The following is a 16,202-nucleotide window of genomic DNA, read 5'->3' as shown; positions in this document are numbered from 1 at the left end:
ATGGAGATGTATGTCCTGTCCTCCTTTTGTCTCTTCTCCACTGAGACCCTACTCTTCTTTCAGCATCAATAAAATATTTACCAGAAAGTCCTTTGATATGGTACTGCCAATTCCATAATTCCTGTTCCTCAAATATCATTTATTATGCAAATACAAAAGTAACATTTTTTCAAGATTCTTTTTCTGCCTTAGCAGTATCTTTGGCTTTGATTTTGGAGGAGAGACCTTTTCACTGGGAGGCAGCTGGAGTCAGCCCCAGGCAGAGTCAACATTCAGCATTTGTGTGATGAATGCACGTCTGAGCATGCCGTCTCTCTTACAAACAGACAGCAAAAAACGTAGCTAACGACTGGGAATGGTGGCTTACACCTGCAATCCCAGCACTTTGGTAGGCCAAGGGAGGAGGATCACTTCAGGCTAGGAGTATGAGACTAGCCCGGGCAGCATAGCAAGACCCCATCTCTTCAAAAAATAAAAATAAGAGAGGTTTTACATTGGAAGCCTTAGGATAAAGGTGGCTTTCAGACATTGTTTGTCTGTTAGTTGGGTGTGGTGGCACATGGCTGTAGTCCTAACTACTTTGGATGCTGAGGAGTGGGGATTGCTTGATCCCAGAAGGTCGAGGCTGCAGTGAGCTACAATTGCACCACTGCACCCCAGCCTGGGTGACAGAGCAAGATCCTATTTCTAAAACAAAATGAAGCAAAACAAAACACATAGCTAGCCACCAGTATCCGTAACTCTGTATTGCAGCTTTTTTTTTTTACTACACACCAGGAAGAAGATATGTATTGCATTTTTAATGTATGAAAGCAACCAGGTAGGCATTCACACTCCACGGCATGTTAATTCCCATGCAAACAGGAGGTGTTAGTCCCTTTCAAGATGGCAGCCATGAGCATGGCAGAGGTTTTACACCGGCAGCCTAAGGATAAAGGTGGCTTTCAGACATAGTTTGTTTGGCTCTTGCAATGTTTTAAGAAATTAAGCCAACCTTGGAAAATCAGAACATCTCACATAAACCGTCAGAGTTTGAGCTGCCCTTGAAATCTCACAAGATAACCCTGGGTCTGTGTTCCCTAGGGAAACAGGCTGGTGTGGAATAACAATAGCTCCATTATACTGGGCCTAGCATCTTTGCTGCCAGATCCCTTGGCATGTGCTCAGATGCCACTAAATTCACATATTGAAGTTGTCTAGCCAGTTGATGAGTCATCTCTTGCCACTACCCCTTGATCTTCCTGACTGGAAAGCCAGGATAGAGTATACCCTCAAAAATGTGGCACAACGCAGGTTTTTTCATGATGGTTTTATTGCCAGGGAGGTAAAACAGCTAGGTGAAGGTGGAGATTCTAGAAGGGAATATTCATCAGGGTCCTGGATGCTGCATCCAGCTGGATATGTTTCCAAGAGGAGGAACAGAAAGAGGAGGAGGACAAAGCATGGAGTTGGGTAAGGAGAAGTCTCACTCATATTTCAAGTTCACTGTCATTCCCTTCCGCTGCCTACCCAGTAGAGCTATGAACAAGGAAAGCTAGTTAGCGACTCTCCCAAAGCCATGCAATTATCTCAGCTTACTTACACTGGTAGACTTAACCATTCACAAGGATGTATTTTCCCTATTACTAACAACAACAACAACAAAAAGACAGGGTAGTGACAGCCTGAGGTCTGTGTGAGAGCAAATGGGTTGCACAAAGGCTCGCTGGCCTACCAGGTAGATGAAGGGGCACGTGGGTCTCAGAGTGATAAATCAGATCACGTGCTCACACATTCCCAGGCCCAAAGAGCAGGTTAGTACTGCACCATGTATATTGCAGCTTGGGGCAGGAGAGTGAGAAAAGTCTTCCTCGCTTAAGAAGTCATCTCCTATGGCATCCCATATTCTTGGCTTTTATTTTAAAGTAACTAAATTTTTAAAAAAATTGTAGAAAAGGGACAGTAACCCAAACATGACAGCAAATTCTTTTTAAAAAGCAAATTGGATAAAAAGATACTGCTTAAGAAAAGACTTAATGGCTGGGCACGGTGGCTCACCCCTGTAATCCCAGCACTTCGGGAGGCTAAGGCAGGTGGATCGCTTGAGTCCAGGAGTTCGAGATCAGCCTGGCCAATATGGTGAAACTCCATCTCTAGAAAAGATACAAAAATTATTTGTGCATAGGTTGTGCATGTCTGTGGTCCCAATTACTCAGGAGGCTGAGGTGGGAGGATCACCTGAGCCCAGGTGGTCAAGGTTGCAGAGAGTCAAGATCATGTCACTGTACTCAGGCCTGGGTGACAGAATGAGACCCTGTCTCAAAAAAAAAAAAAAAAGAAAGAAAAAGAAAAGACCTAAGTTTCCTTCACATTCCTGTGGTAGAATCTAGATAGCTTTTATAAACTTGAGTCCACTCTGGTTGCTGTTTTTGGCCTAGTTTCCTTTTGGACCAAGAAAAGAGTTTTGAAAGGCCCTCAGCCCATGGTGTGTTTTCTCTCCTGAGCAATTTCTAATTCAGGAGGCCAATTTTAGCCACACTGGGCAGCTGCGTGAAGGAGGGTCAGGTCTCACATGTTCTGTAATGACCAGTTTTTATTGAGGGCCAAATTGAACCCTTTTAAATTACCATGCCCCTAGCCAAGATCTAGTTTCCCACTGACAGTAATCATAGTGTGAGCCGGTCATGAAGTCATATGTTTGTTTGCTTTTTGTTTAGAGTAGGAATGGGACTGAAAGAAAGGCCTGTTAAAAACTGAGAGATTGACTCAAATTTGACTTACATTTTATTACAAATGTGTTCAGTGCTTTTCTCCTGAATTTGAAATCTGATAAACGCAAATCAGTGAAAAACAAACAAATGAAAATGGTGGTGCCTGACTCATTATGAGAACTATCCCAGTCCTTTCATTCTCGAACTTTCTCTTCCCTGTTTTCCTTGTCCTGAGTCCAGTCCACAGGCATGGCTCCGAATTCACATCTCTCACTGCAGCCTTTGGTTCTGAAAGGATTGAATTTTTTTCTCTTGGGGCACTACACGGGCATTCGTATACCATAACCCCATGATAGCCTTTGCATTGCTCTGTAAGTTTCATGGTGTTGTTTATCTTTGAACTTGTGTATTGACAAAGACTCTCTCTTTGACCACACCCTAACCAGGCTCCTTTGAGCCCTCTTCTCTACTAGGCCTCAACTTTGGCCTATAGACTTGAACAAGCACTAACATAATTTTTGACAGTTCAAAGCCTCGTCCCTAGGATGACCCCAGCTCCCTTAATGTGACTACCTGAGAAAACTCAAGGCTGTCAAAAGAAAGTACCGTTGGTTGCAGCCATCACCTGAAGGTAGGTCCCCTGTTTCCCAGGCTCTGTGGGAGGGTGAAAGCCTAACTTCAATTGGAGTCAGTGAGCAAACCCAGCTGGGTTCACATGAACCAATCCCCTCTCCCACCTTTTGTAATTTTTCACTTCCTTGACTCTATTGAGAAACCCCCTTGTCTCCCTCCCCAGTCCTTCATTCTCTTTTTAAAATGTCTGGTTAGCCGGGCGCGGTGGCTGAAGCCTGTAATTCCAGCACTTTGGGAGGCCGAGTCAGGCGGATCACAAGGTCAGGAGATCGAGACCATCATGGCTAACACGGTGAAACCCCGTCTCTACTAAAAATACAAAAAGTTAGCCAGGCATGGTGGCAGGCACCTGTAGTCCCAGCTACTTGGGAGGCTGAGGCAGGAGAATGGCATGAACCCGGGAGGCAGAGCTTGCAGTGAGCCGAGATTGCGCCACTGCACTCCAGCCTGGGCGACAGAGCGAGACTCCATCTCAAAAAAAAAAAAAAAAAAATGTCTGGTTAACTCTGCACAAATCAAAATTGAAGTCACTTCATGCTGGACTCTTTTCCCTATTGCAATAGTATACAGCTGCTAAAAGCTGTCCTTGCCACTTTCATTAGTGTCCAGCTTTATCTCCGACAGGATACATTGTCTGTCCAACTAAACTCCAATGCACCCTTTTGTGTTGGCCATGGCTCTCTGAACAGTGCTATGCACATGTAAGGTTCTCAGAAACAATCTACTGTGTTAGAAGAATGGCACAGCGATTGATTTGGGGCATAGAATCTGCAAAAATGGTGATTCTCTTTGTTCTTGTTGTAGGATAAGTCAAGGAACTGGGAGATTCGTTCAAACTAACTCACATTCATGACAGGTCTAAATCCACAACCCGGGTAGATCACATCCTCCATGAGCTTGTATTTTGCGTTTTCTGGTCCCATGCTCCCTTAACTGTGCACCCCATACATACACACACTCAACACATACATACACATACACACTTGTGTGCACACATGTGCACACATACATAGGCACACACACATGCACACATACACATACATGCATACACATGTATATGTGTGGACATGCATACACATAATACATGACCTTACCTACACACGTGTATATGCACATGCATACATGTGCACATATATACACACATACACGTGTACATACAGATACGCACATGCTCACACTTGCACACACATATACACACATGTGCACATGATACATATACATGTGTGCACAAATGAACCTATGCACATACACACATGCAGATACACATACATACACAGATATTGTGATTTCCCCTTCTGTTTTGTTTCTGTATTTGCTCTCATTCTCATTTCTGGAAATATGTAATATTATAAAAGCTAAACTCAGCACTAAAGTTCAAACGCACTGAGGTGATATTTCCCAGGAACCACAATTTTAGGGAGTGGATTATTAAGGTGAAAAAAATTATTTGTCCGTGTTTTAACTAAACAGATGTCTACAATTCAAGAGCACCAAGACTTCACACATTGTACAGACTGCTTTACCTTTTCAATGAATATAAATTTTGCAAGCATTTGGGAGCCAAGAAAGGAGAGATCTTTTGGGAAGGGAAGGTCTATTACGCCATGCTCTTAGAGCATCCTAGGCTGTCTGGTGCATTCTGAACAATGGAGGCAATTGAAGAATTGAAATGAGTAGGTGATTCTTTACATCTTTACAAGGCATCTCCTGGAAACCCGCAGCACTAGAGTTTCAGTGGGTCCTAAGACTTCCTTCCTCTGGCACAATCTTTCCATCATGATGGGCCCTGGTTCAAGATCTTTACACATGCCCAGGCAACTTTTCAATCTATTCTCAGTGTCTTTTTTTAAAAAAATGAATTTGATTTAAAGACGAATTTTCACCTTCCCAACACCACCACCTGTATCAGGGTTCTCTAGAGGGACAGAATAGGATAGATGTGTATATATGAAGGGGAGTTTATTAAGGAGCATTGACTCACACGATCACAAGGTGAAGTCCCACAATAGTCTGTCTGCAAACTAAGGAGCAAGGAAGCCATTCTGAGTCCCAAAACCTCAAAAGTAGGGAAGCCGATAGTGCAGCCTTCAGTGTGTGGCCAAAGCCCCGAGAGGCCCTAGCAAACCACTGGTGTAAATCCAAGGGTTCAAAAGCTGAAGAATTTGGAGTCTGATGTTCGAGGGCAGGAAGCATCCAGCACAGGAGAAAGATGAAGGCTGGAAGACTCAGCAAGTTGGCTCCTTCCATGTTCTTCTGCCTGCTTTATTCCAGCTGTGCTGGCAGCTGATTAGGTGGTGCCCACCCAGATTGAGGGTGGGTCTGCCTCTCCCAGTCCACTGACTCAAATGTTAATATCCTTTGGCAACAACGTCACAGACACACCCAGAAATAATACTTTGCATCCTTCAATCCAATCAAGTTGGCACTCAATCTTAACTGTCACTCTACCTCATACACACACACACACACACACACACCATCCACTATCACTTCAGAATGCCTTTTATGGACTGAATTGTGCCCCCCCTCCAAATTCATATGTTGGCATTGTAACTCTCAGTACTTCAGAATGTGACTGTTTGGTGATAGGGCCTTTATAAAGGTAATTAATGTAAAGTGAGGTCATATGTGTGGATCAAATCGAAACATGACTGGTATCCTTGAGAAGAGGAGATGGGGACACAGACACACACAGAAGAAAGAATCCATAAAGACGCAATAAGACATGGACAACTACATGCTGAGGAGAGAGGCTTCAGAGAAAGCAACCCTGCAAGCACCTTGACCTTGGACTTCTAGCCTTCAGAAGGGAGAAAATCAGTTTCTGTTGTTCAAACCGCCTAGTCTGTGGTACTTTGGTATAACTGCCCCAGCAAACTGATACAGCTCCTCATCATTTTCTCGACACCTCTGAGAAAAATATTAATTTTGCAGGTAAAACCTACTCCATCAATGGATATATCCAAAGTCATGAGGCTCAATAGGGATTGTAAATGATCAGGTTTTAAAATATCTTACACAACACTTTTTTTTCCTATTCTATGTTTGTAAAAATCATTTGAAACAATAAACCTTATTCCTGTGGAACTGCAGTTCTCAATCCCACCTTCATATTGCAGTCAGCTAGGGAGACTGGGGAAAGGCGGGCACTGATGTCTGGGCTCCGTCTTCAGAGCTTCTGAATGATTGGCCTCTGTTGGGCACCACTACCCAAAAGCAGGTGATTCTCATATGCAGCTACGGGTGAGAAAAATGGCTCTAAACAATCAGTTGATTAGAAAAACCCTGAGAATTTAAAGTTTGCAAAGAGCATCATTCTGTATTATCATTTAAAAGACTTGGATTTGATAAAGCATGGTCTATTGCTCCCCGATATGAAATATATTTCTTACTCCAATGAGCTCTTCACCCTATTCAGTCCCGCCGTTGTTAGGGAGTGGGTATTGCATTATGTAGTGAGAACAGATACTGCTTAGCAATTTCATCACCGCTAATCGATGCAAGTTACAAAATGGCACAGAGAGTATTAGGGGCATTTAAATCTCCTGGAGTTTCAGGGAAGCATCTATGCTGAGAAGAAACTGCATTCGGTTAGGGGTGTTCTGTATCCCACGTTATCCTAATTAGCAGCTTAGCAACACAAGCCTTGTACAGAACTGGCCTTATTTGGTGGGGCAGCATTGAGAGCCAGTTCTCTGGAATTTGGCAGCAAGTGAAAGCGCTATGACTGCCAATTAGTTGGAGTTGCCTTCAACCCCTTGCTACTTAGCAGTGGCTTTTTCATTTGTGTTGGATTTTCATTAAAGATTGATCTGACTCTGTGGATTTCTAATGTCCTTTTATTTGGTTAAGTCAATCCCAGCCTGGCAGTATCACTTAACACAAAATGTTAATTAAAAAAAAAAGTCTTGGCTGAAATTGACTTTCAAAACTCAGCTCTCTAGTTCCAGAAGAGAAAGAAAAAAAAAGTACCCCCCCACCCCGAAAAAAAAAAAGAAGATGGTGGAATGAGATGCAAGATCCTCCCTCCAGGCTGTGAAAGATCTAAGGAGAAGAGAGGCGTGGCCAGAGGAGGAAGAGAATGAAAGGGCAAAAATCTTTAATGCTATGTTTTTTTCTACAATAGCTTTGGGGTTACTTTCTTGGGTCATTTAGAAAAGCCACGTAAGCAAGAGGATAGTCTGGCTGGTGAAAAAGGAAAGAGATGTTACAATAGTACATTCAAGCTCCATTTTAACCTTCCAGGGTGGACGAAATTGCTTAACTGGCCTCTTGAATATTCTGATTGGCTAGGCATATAACCTTCCCAGCCAATCAGGTGGAGCCTCTCTGGGGCCACGCCAGATGACTTGGAAACAGATCCTCTTGATTGGCAAGGTTCCTACCGCCGCTATTCCAAGTCACGAGGCGTCCTGAGTATAATTTCTGGCAGAAGCTAATAAGGAAAGTTCCTGCTAACAACCTCACTGATAATTTGCCTCTAGTGGGACTGTTCTTCCATCTGTTAGGGCCAAGGTTGTTTCCGCTGTGGCAAACTGGACAGCTTGGGGTTGATGATTTAAGAGGAATTGTACCATCTGCCAACGTGGCAAAAGGCACACAGAAGTCAAAGACCCACAGACTAATCCTCTAAGGGCTGGCTACTGTTTTGTTTAATGTGGCTTATGTGCTTAGAACTTGAAAAGTCCTGCTCCCAGTGGTTCTATAGTGTGTGTTAATGCCAGCCTTACTATGAATGTTATATATGTAATATATGTGTGAGATTCTTTATATATGTGTATTATATCACACATATATATTATATATGTGTATAGACTCTCCCAGCCACCTGAAGGAGAGTATTACAGTATTGTGGAAAAATCAACAATAGCATCTTTTAATGACAGCCTCACTGTATATATTTTTATATATTATATTATATATTATATAATGTATATGCTCAAGATTATATATGTGTATTTGATCATAGTAATAGATATATGTATTTGAAAAATCAACAATAGTGTCTGTTAATACCAGGTTTATTACTTGTGTGTCTGTGTGTGTATATATATATCTACAAATTTTCAAGTATATATATATATACCAACTTGAAAAGTCTTGTTCCCATGGGTACAACAATAGTGTCTAGCAAATACCAGGTCAGCTGGGATTCTGGGAAGAGGGGTTAAAGGTGTCATGGTTACATTTCCTGGCTAACTCTTAATTTACTAGAAAATGTCTGTTAATGTCTTCCTTCTTTTGTATATATTTATGTAATATATATTTTTATGTATACAACTCTATCTGTATATCTGTACCTATCTATCTATCTATCTATCTATCTATCTATCTATGATCTACCTACCTACCTACTACCTGTGCCTCCTAAAGCATAGCTCAGTGAATGAAACTGAATCTTTGTTTGCTTAGCCAAGGCCTTGTAGCTGTTTAGGTTAACTCTACTCATTGGCTCCTCGGACAGGAATAAAGACTGTCAAAAGTTGAAGGATAGAGCCTGGAAGTTACTTTTTGTCCTAAAATAGTGATGAAACTTTGTTTTCTAGTTATTTTTCTCTTCCTTCCAAAATGAGAATGCCACAAAACAAACAAAATATAAAGCTCAACCACAACCACAGGCAGTCGAGCAGCATGGCTGGGTGAGCTGCAGTAATTGGAGGATTTGCTGCATTTGTTTCTCCCCATGGCTTTTATCCTTTAGCTCCTGGATTGTCTTCTCATTTCTCATTTCTGCATGCTCCAAAGTGTGGACTCACATGTGCTTATCTTAAAACAGCATCAAATTCTTGAAGAATGAGTTTTGCCACCAGCCTATGACTTTTTTCCCCCTAAAACAGTTGGGGAAAGAGGAAGTAAGAGTCCTTGTATCTCTTTTCATCTCTATGAACACTCACCCCACTGGTGACCTTACACACACTCATGGTTTTAAATACCGTCTCCATGAATGCTCATGCAAGATGGCAGCCACTGTCAGCTCAGGAACAAAAGTGCCTTGAAATCTCTGACTGTTGCAAGAACTCAAAAGAAGGCCAGAAAGGAAGAAGTGATGGCACAGTTAGCTTGGGGTCTAGAAGATAATGCAGATATAATACAAGATGGACAAGGATAATCATTGGGCCTCCAAGTACAATTTATAAAAACCGAATATACAACCTTAAAATGGAATGTGAGCGTAAATCCCCAGAAGCACCCCCAATTTGTAAGATTTGTAACAAAATCAATATGAATATAATAGTGCTGATAGAATAATGGGCCCAAGAGCCACATATCAGTGCTAGCAAAATGGTAGAATTCATATTGCATTAGAGTTGTTCTGTAAGAACTTTAGTGCCTAATGATATCCAAAGAAAATATGAAACTCTCTCAGTGACCTGAACGAAAATATATATATATATATATATATATATATATATATATATATGTACTTTTTTTTTGAGATGGAGTCTTGCTCTGTCGCCCAGGCTGGAGTGTAGTGGCACGATCTCAGCTCACTGCAAGCTCCGCCTCCCAGGTTCACACCATTCTCCTGCCTCAGCATCCCGAGTAGCTGGGACTACAGGCGCCCACCACCACACCCAGCTAATTTTTTTTTTTTTTGTATTTTCAGTAGAGATGGGGTTTCACCGTGTTAGCCAGGATGGTCTCGATCTCCTGACGTCGTGACCCACTGAACAACAATATTACAGAAATTAAAAAGAAAAAAATACAGGTCTTCCCTTTCCCCCATTTGATTTCATCAGTCTTTATTCTCCACAGTAGTAAGTTTTCTAGCTATGTCTTCTAGACCTCAAACTATAGAGAAGAAAGCTCTCATTCAAAGGCAATTTATCTTAAGATACTGTAAATGATATTAATTTTCATCTATTTGAAATATATAAATTGTACTGTAACAAAAATTAAAATACATACATATATGCATACATATATACCATTATAAAATTACTTCAGACAAATTACATTTATTTTATTTATTTTTTATTTTTTTAAGAGATGCGGATTTGCTCCGTTGCCCAGGCTAGAATGCAGTGGTATGATCATAGCTCACTGCATCCTCTACTTCCTGGGCTCAAGCAATCCTCCTGCTTTGGCCTCCCAAATTGCTGGTATTATAAGCATGAGCCACCATGTCTTGTCACAAATTAAATTTAATAAAATTTACTTCAGCAGAGAACAATTCATGTATTGTTCTCTCTGTACAATACAGCTGTATTTGAGTATTATGTAATGAGTTATTTGCATTATTTGGATATGGTCCTATGGAAGGTCCCTAATTGTATCTCCAGTAACCTGGTTGGCTGTTTGTGACTGGCTGAGGCTTTCATTATTAAATTTTAATTGTGCGAGTCATGTGCCAGGTACAATAATATAAAGCTCATTCGTTTATTAAAAAATCTGGATTTGAGCTGTATTTCTGGCCAGTGGAACAACATTACTGATCTAGATGGCTAAAGTTTTCAATGAATATTTGTGAAAAAAAGACTTAAAAGTTCTCATTTGCCTTTTGTAAACAGTCTTTTGGAAAGGCAGTCTTTGATTCATTTAGTTTTTTAGAAGCCTCAGCATGCCAATTAAAAATCCATCCCATTGTTTTTGAGGCACCTTGGAATCTGTTTTTTTCTTCTAATGTGCCTTGTCAGTTTAAACTTCCCTGTTGTTAACACTGTAATTATGTTATTTTTGGTAAGGTTAACCTATTTATCCAAAAATACACTGGTTTTTGAACCATAAGTTTTGTACATAAATGTAGCTAGTGTCTCATAAAATGAAGTCCCAGACTCCTGGAATCTTAAAAGAACCTGTTTTCAGAAGCCACCTACCCAAGGCTCCTAACTGGATTCAGTAAAGTTAATTATCAGATCCAATCTCATTTTGAATCCAATCTGGCTAAATAATTATTCAAATAGAGTTACAGAGAGAGCTGAAAATGTAAACTTGCAGAGTTGGAAGCTAAGAAGGAACTCATCCATGACCTTCAGTTGCAATGAAAGAGCAGTGGGCACAGTGAGCCTGGTGTGCACCTTTGCTTCATCACTGATTGCTCCTGAGAGTTGCCAAAGGGTTCCTTCATATCTCACTTATGACACCAAATTGTTAAAAGAAAAACTTTAGACAAATTTAACAGATTTTATTTGAGCAAAGAACGATTCATAAGTTGGGCAGTGATCAGAACTTAAAGAGATTCAGGGAGCTTCACTCCAGCAGCATGAGCAGCAAGCTTTTATAGAAGGAACACGGAGGCAAAATTACCTGCTTGGCTATAGATGAGTGTTTGCCTTAGTTGAGTATGGTCTGATGTGAGGTCTCTAGTTATATAACCAATTGGCTAGTTGGCTGCTTGCAATTGGCTGAGGGTCATTTTGTTTTAAAGTCAATTACAAGAAATGTTTTCAAGTTAAGTTCTGATTTGCTAATATAAGAGCTCTGGTTACCAAGACAACCTTCAGCTAATGGCTTCCTTCTTATTTGTTTGAATAATACATACACAACAAAATAAAACAGTTATGACAAGTGCCAAATGAGTAATTTAGAGAATTATATGAGCAGACTTAAGAAGGGGAGGACCAGGAAGGGCCAATGTGGTCATAAATGGCACTGTAAGTTTAACCTTAAAAGAAGAGGAAAGTGTCAGATAAGTACAGAAAAAGTGGAAGAGCATATTAGGTGAGAGCTTTGCCTCATTCACTAACTTTGCAGATGAGACTCCCAGCTCTGCAGATGCCGAAGCCACAGGGCATGCTCTGACTCGGGCCTCAGCCTCTGCCTTTGGCTTATAGCCTTCAGCTACCCTCAAGAAAAATGTTCCTCCATCTTCCAAGTGTCCTGGTCACCTCCAGACTATGGATTGCTTCTGTTGTCATCTTACAACCACAAGGAATACTAACGTTTTCCTAGTGCTGGCCTCTTGGCATGAGTGTACATTAGGAAATGGGGAGTCTAATTTACATAACAAGTACGCAAAACACAGAGCTATTAATCCAGAGGTTTTTATCTCTATAATGAGGTAATGATAGCTTATTTATTTATTTATTTTGAGACAGGGTCTCGCTCTGTCATCCAGGCTGGAGTGCAGTGGCGCAATCACAGCTCATTACAACCTCCCCGTCCTGAGCTCAGGCTATCTTCACACCTCAGCCTCCCAAGTAACTGAACTACAGTCGCATGCCACCACACTTGGCTAATTTTTGTATTTTCATAGAGATGGAGTTTCACCATGTTGCCCAGGCTGGCCTTGAACTCCTGAGCTCAAGCGATCCACCTGCCTCAGCCTCCTAAAGTGCTGGGATTACCGGCGTGAGCCACCGCACCAGCATGATAGCTCATTTAAAGGCATTTCTGAATGGTGAGTACTTCAACTATATATTAAAATTTACAGACTGTTGAAAGTCCATTGTTTTTAAACACCAAAGTTCAAAAACCTATTGGGCTCATCACTTGTAAAACTGTGTTATAATACGGATGTATCCTCAGGGTGACTGAGGCTAGCCAGACAGTGAGTTGTTCACTCAATGCTCCGTGAGCCTTATGGGTTTCTCAGTTGTATCTATTTTAATATCTTTTTCTTTCTTTCTTTCTTTCTTTCTTTCTTTCTTTCTTTCTTTCTTTCTTTCTTCTTTCTTTTTTGTCTGCAACATCACTTTCAGACAATGGGGTTTCATTTTTCATCCTCAGCTTTTGTTTCTGACTGTCTGTGGACTGGGAATCCAGACGAAGTTAACTTATTCTAACTGTTATTTTTAAAAAACAAAGTCTTCAATATACGGTCTCAGGAACTCTCCTCTGGGTAAAATATGTGCCCATGAGTGCCGAGCATGTGAATCATCTTTGTTTTCCACTCTCCTCCTGTATGCTAGCCACTTGGAGACCCTTTTTGTTACTTCCTGATATTTACCTATATTCAAGATGAGTCAGGTTGCCAGGCTGCTAATTTCTGGACATGTGAGTTATTTCTGTGGTTTTGCTCCAACACATCACCAAAAATAAGACAGATCCTTTACTCTGCCAGTGCCGTCTTCAGTGGCAGGTGTCAACTGACAGATTTGAATAGACAATTTATGTGTCTATTATTTGAAATGTGGAGCATTCCCTGCAGTTAGCTCTCTCCTCTACAATTTTCTGCAAAAATTACAGGAAGAATGGACCCATCCCAAAAGGTAAACAGAAGGTACCTTGAAGCTGTTATTTGCTTCGGGGAAGATGGGGCTGTGGTCAGGCAATGGAAGTGGTGGATAGCTGGATAGATGTATAGCTGGATGCTCAGGGCTTTCTGCAGCAGCACTGGGAGATGCTCTAGCATCGAGGAAGGAGTGGAGCTCAAGAGGGGCATTGGAAAGCCCTCCGTCAAAGGTAGATGAGACCTCCATGATAACAGGACATTAGTATAGAGATTGGTTTGGTGAAAGAAGTTGCCACTGCTGAGGTGCCAATTAGGTGCCAAAGGTGCTTCCTTTCTCCAGGCTGTGTCCTGGAGAAAGGAAGAGCAAGGGTACGCTTGTGCCCAGTGTTGGTTTTCTGTGGCACCCCAGCACAGAGAACAGCTGAGCTTAATGCCAGATTTCCCTCCTGCTGAATTCAGCCAGATCTGAAAATGAACGGGAGGCAAAGAAGTGCAGACCTGCTTCATACAGATTCATGCTAGTCGTCTTCACCACCGTCACTATGGAGCATTACCTGGCAGTGATTTTTGGCCTTGCACACAGAAGCACTGCTTCTGTGCAAAGGGTAAGTAAGGGGGAGGCATGGTTTCTGCCTGCATAGGGCTCAGGTAAGGGGACAGTCACACTGCCATGGATTCTCTGCCAATAGAGCAATCATAAGGTCGTTGACAAAAAGTCTATTGTTCATATGCTTTGTGATTTAATTGCTAAAGACCAACACCTAAATTATCAGTTAGCATCACAATAAACTATTGTAATGAGGAGACCCCAAAAATGCAAGGATTCAGGTAAGATAGAAGTTGATTCCTTTCTTACCTAACAGTCTTGGGGGGGTACGCCTGATCAGCAGGAGGCTTTGTCCATGCAGTGACTCAGGGACCCAGGTTGCTTCCAGCTTGTTTATTCTCTATTCTCTAAACCATTTGTCTTGTCTGTCTAGGTGTCATGCCCAGATAGCCAGCCAGCAGGAAAAAAAAGGGAAGAAGGTGAGGGGCATGCTTGCAAAGTGTTACAGAGTTGTCTAGAAGTAGCACACTTCTCATCCATTGGCCAGAATGTGGTCACGTGACCACCGTTCACTCCATAGGGTCCTGGAGATGTGGTGCCTGCCTGGGCCGCACATCAGCCACACTTCTCTCACTGTGGAAGGTCACTAGGTTTTGGTGAACCTGGCATCATATGAGGCTTCACTTTACATTTTGATCCCATGTTTTCTTCAGTTTTCCAGTTTTTTTTTTAAAAATCTAACAATAAGTTTGTAGAATTCAATAATTTCCAATCCCTTTTTAGTAGTTGCATTGTTAACTTTGTTTAGTCTTCTGAAACCTCTTTTATTTGCTTCTTTAAGCCCATCCCTCTGCCTGTAGTTTTTAAAAGAGAACACATACTTTCTTCCTTTAGTTAGAATGAATGAGGATTCTTGGAAGAATCTTCCACCGTTTCTTAAGAATAGTAGGTGTTGCAAATTCAGGTTTGAAGACTTGGATAAGAGTAACCTATGGAAAGGGCAGGCATTTTAGAGGCTGGGGAGAGGGAGAATGATAGGGGAGAGGGAAGGACAGTGAAAATATACAAACTCTCCACAAAACAGGAGCCCTACAAGAATATCTGTTTTTAAATTCTTCATTGTTTCTTTTTGTCACATTGTAGCTGACTCTTCTTTGCCCCAAAGACAGGGTACTGGCTGGTTAATTATAAAAAGTGGTTCCCAACACAAATCCAGCAGAAGGGCTGTGGGAAAAAACTGCTTTAGTTTAGGCTTAGACCCACCAGCTTCCACCAAACATCCATTAACATCATGACAGATGTTTAACAAAGGTAAGATGAACTTGGGAGGCTCCTTCCCTACAACCCAATCTCCCCCAGCTTTGGAATTTCAATCAGAAGAAATAGACTTAAAAAGACAGTTAACCAAAAATGTTTAAATTCAGAGGTTTTCTTACTCTTTTCCTTTTTTATGAGCTCTGACATTATGGGATGAAAGTTATCACGTTTGGAAACAGTAAGTCCTACATCCCAAAAGATTCTCTTTCTTCTGTGGTGGCTCTTAGAAACCTCTGGGCTATTTGAATCTTACAATTTCTCTCTCTCTCTCTCTCTCTGAGGCAGGGTCTTGCTTTGCCACCAGGTGAATTCCAAGGGATCCTGCCACCTAAGCCTCCTGAGTAGCTGGGACTACAGGCGCTTACCACCATGCCAGGCTTTCTTTCTTTCTTTTTTTTTTTAAATGCTTCATAGAGACAAGAGTCTTGTTATGTTGCCCAGATTGGTCTCGAACTCCTGGGTCAAGCAATCCACCTGCCTTGGCCTCCCAAATTGCTGGGATTACAGACATGAGGCACTGCACCTGGCCAACTGAATCTTACAATTAACCCCTGTTAATTATACAACTAATTAATTGTATAATTGTTCAATTAAGAAATGTAGTTCTAGGCTGGGTGCGGTGGCTCATGCTTGTAATCCCAGCACTTTGGGAGGCCGAGGCGGGCGGATCACGAGGTCAGGAGATCGAGACCACGGTGAAACCCCGTCTCTACTAAAAATACAAAAAATTAGCCAGGCGTGGTGGCGGGCGCCTGTAGTCCCAGCTACTCGGAGAGGCTGAGGCAGGAGAATGGCGTGAACCCGGGAGGCGGAGCTTGCAGTGAGCCGAGATTGCGCCACTGCACTCCAGCCTGGGCGACAGAGCGAGACTCCGTCTCAAAAAAAAAAAAAAAAAAAGAAA

Source organism: Symphalangus syndactylus, chromosome 1 (genome assembly GCF_028878055.3).
Source record: "Symphalangus syndactylus isolate Jambi chromosome 1, NHGRI_mSymSyn1-v2.1_pri, whole genome shotgun sequence".
In the NCBI taxonomy this organism is placed as follows: Eukaryota; Metazoa; Chordata; class Mammalia; order Primates; family Hylobatidae; genus Symphalangus; species Symphalangus syndactylus.
The sequence above is the reverse complement of the archived record's forward strand: the minus strand, read 5'-3'. Positions refer to the sequence as shown.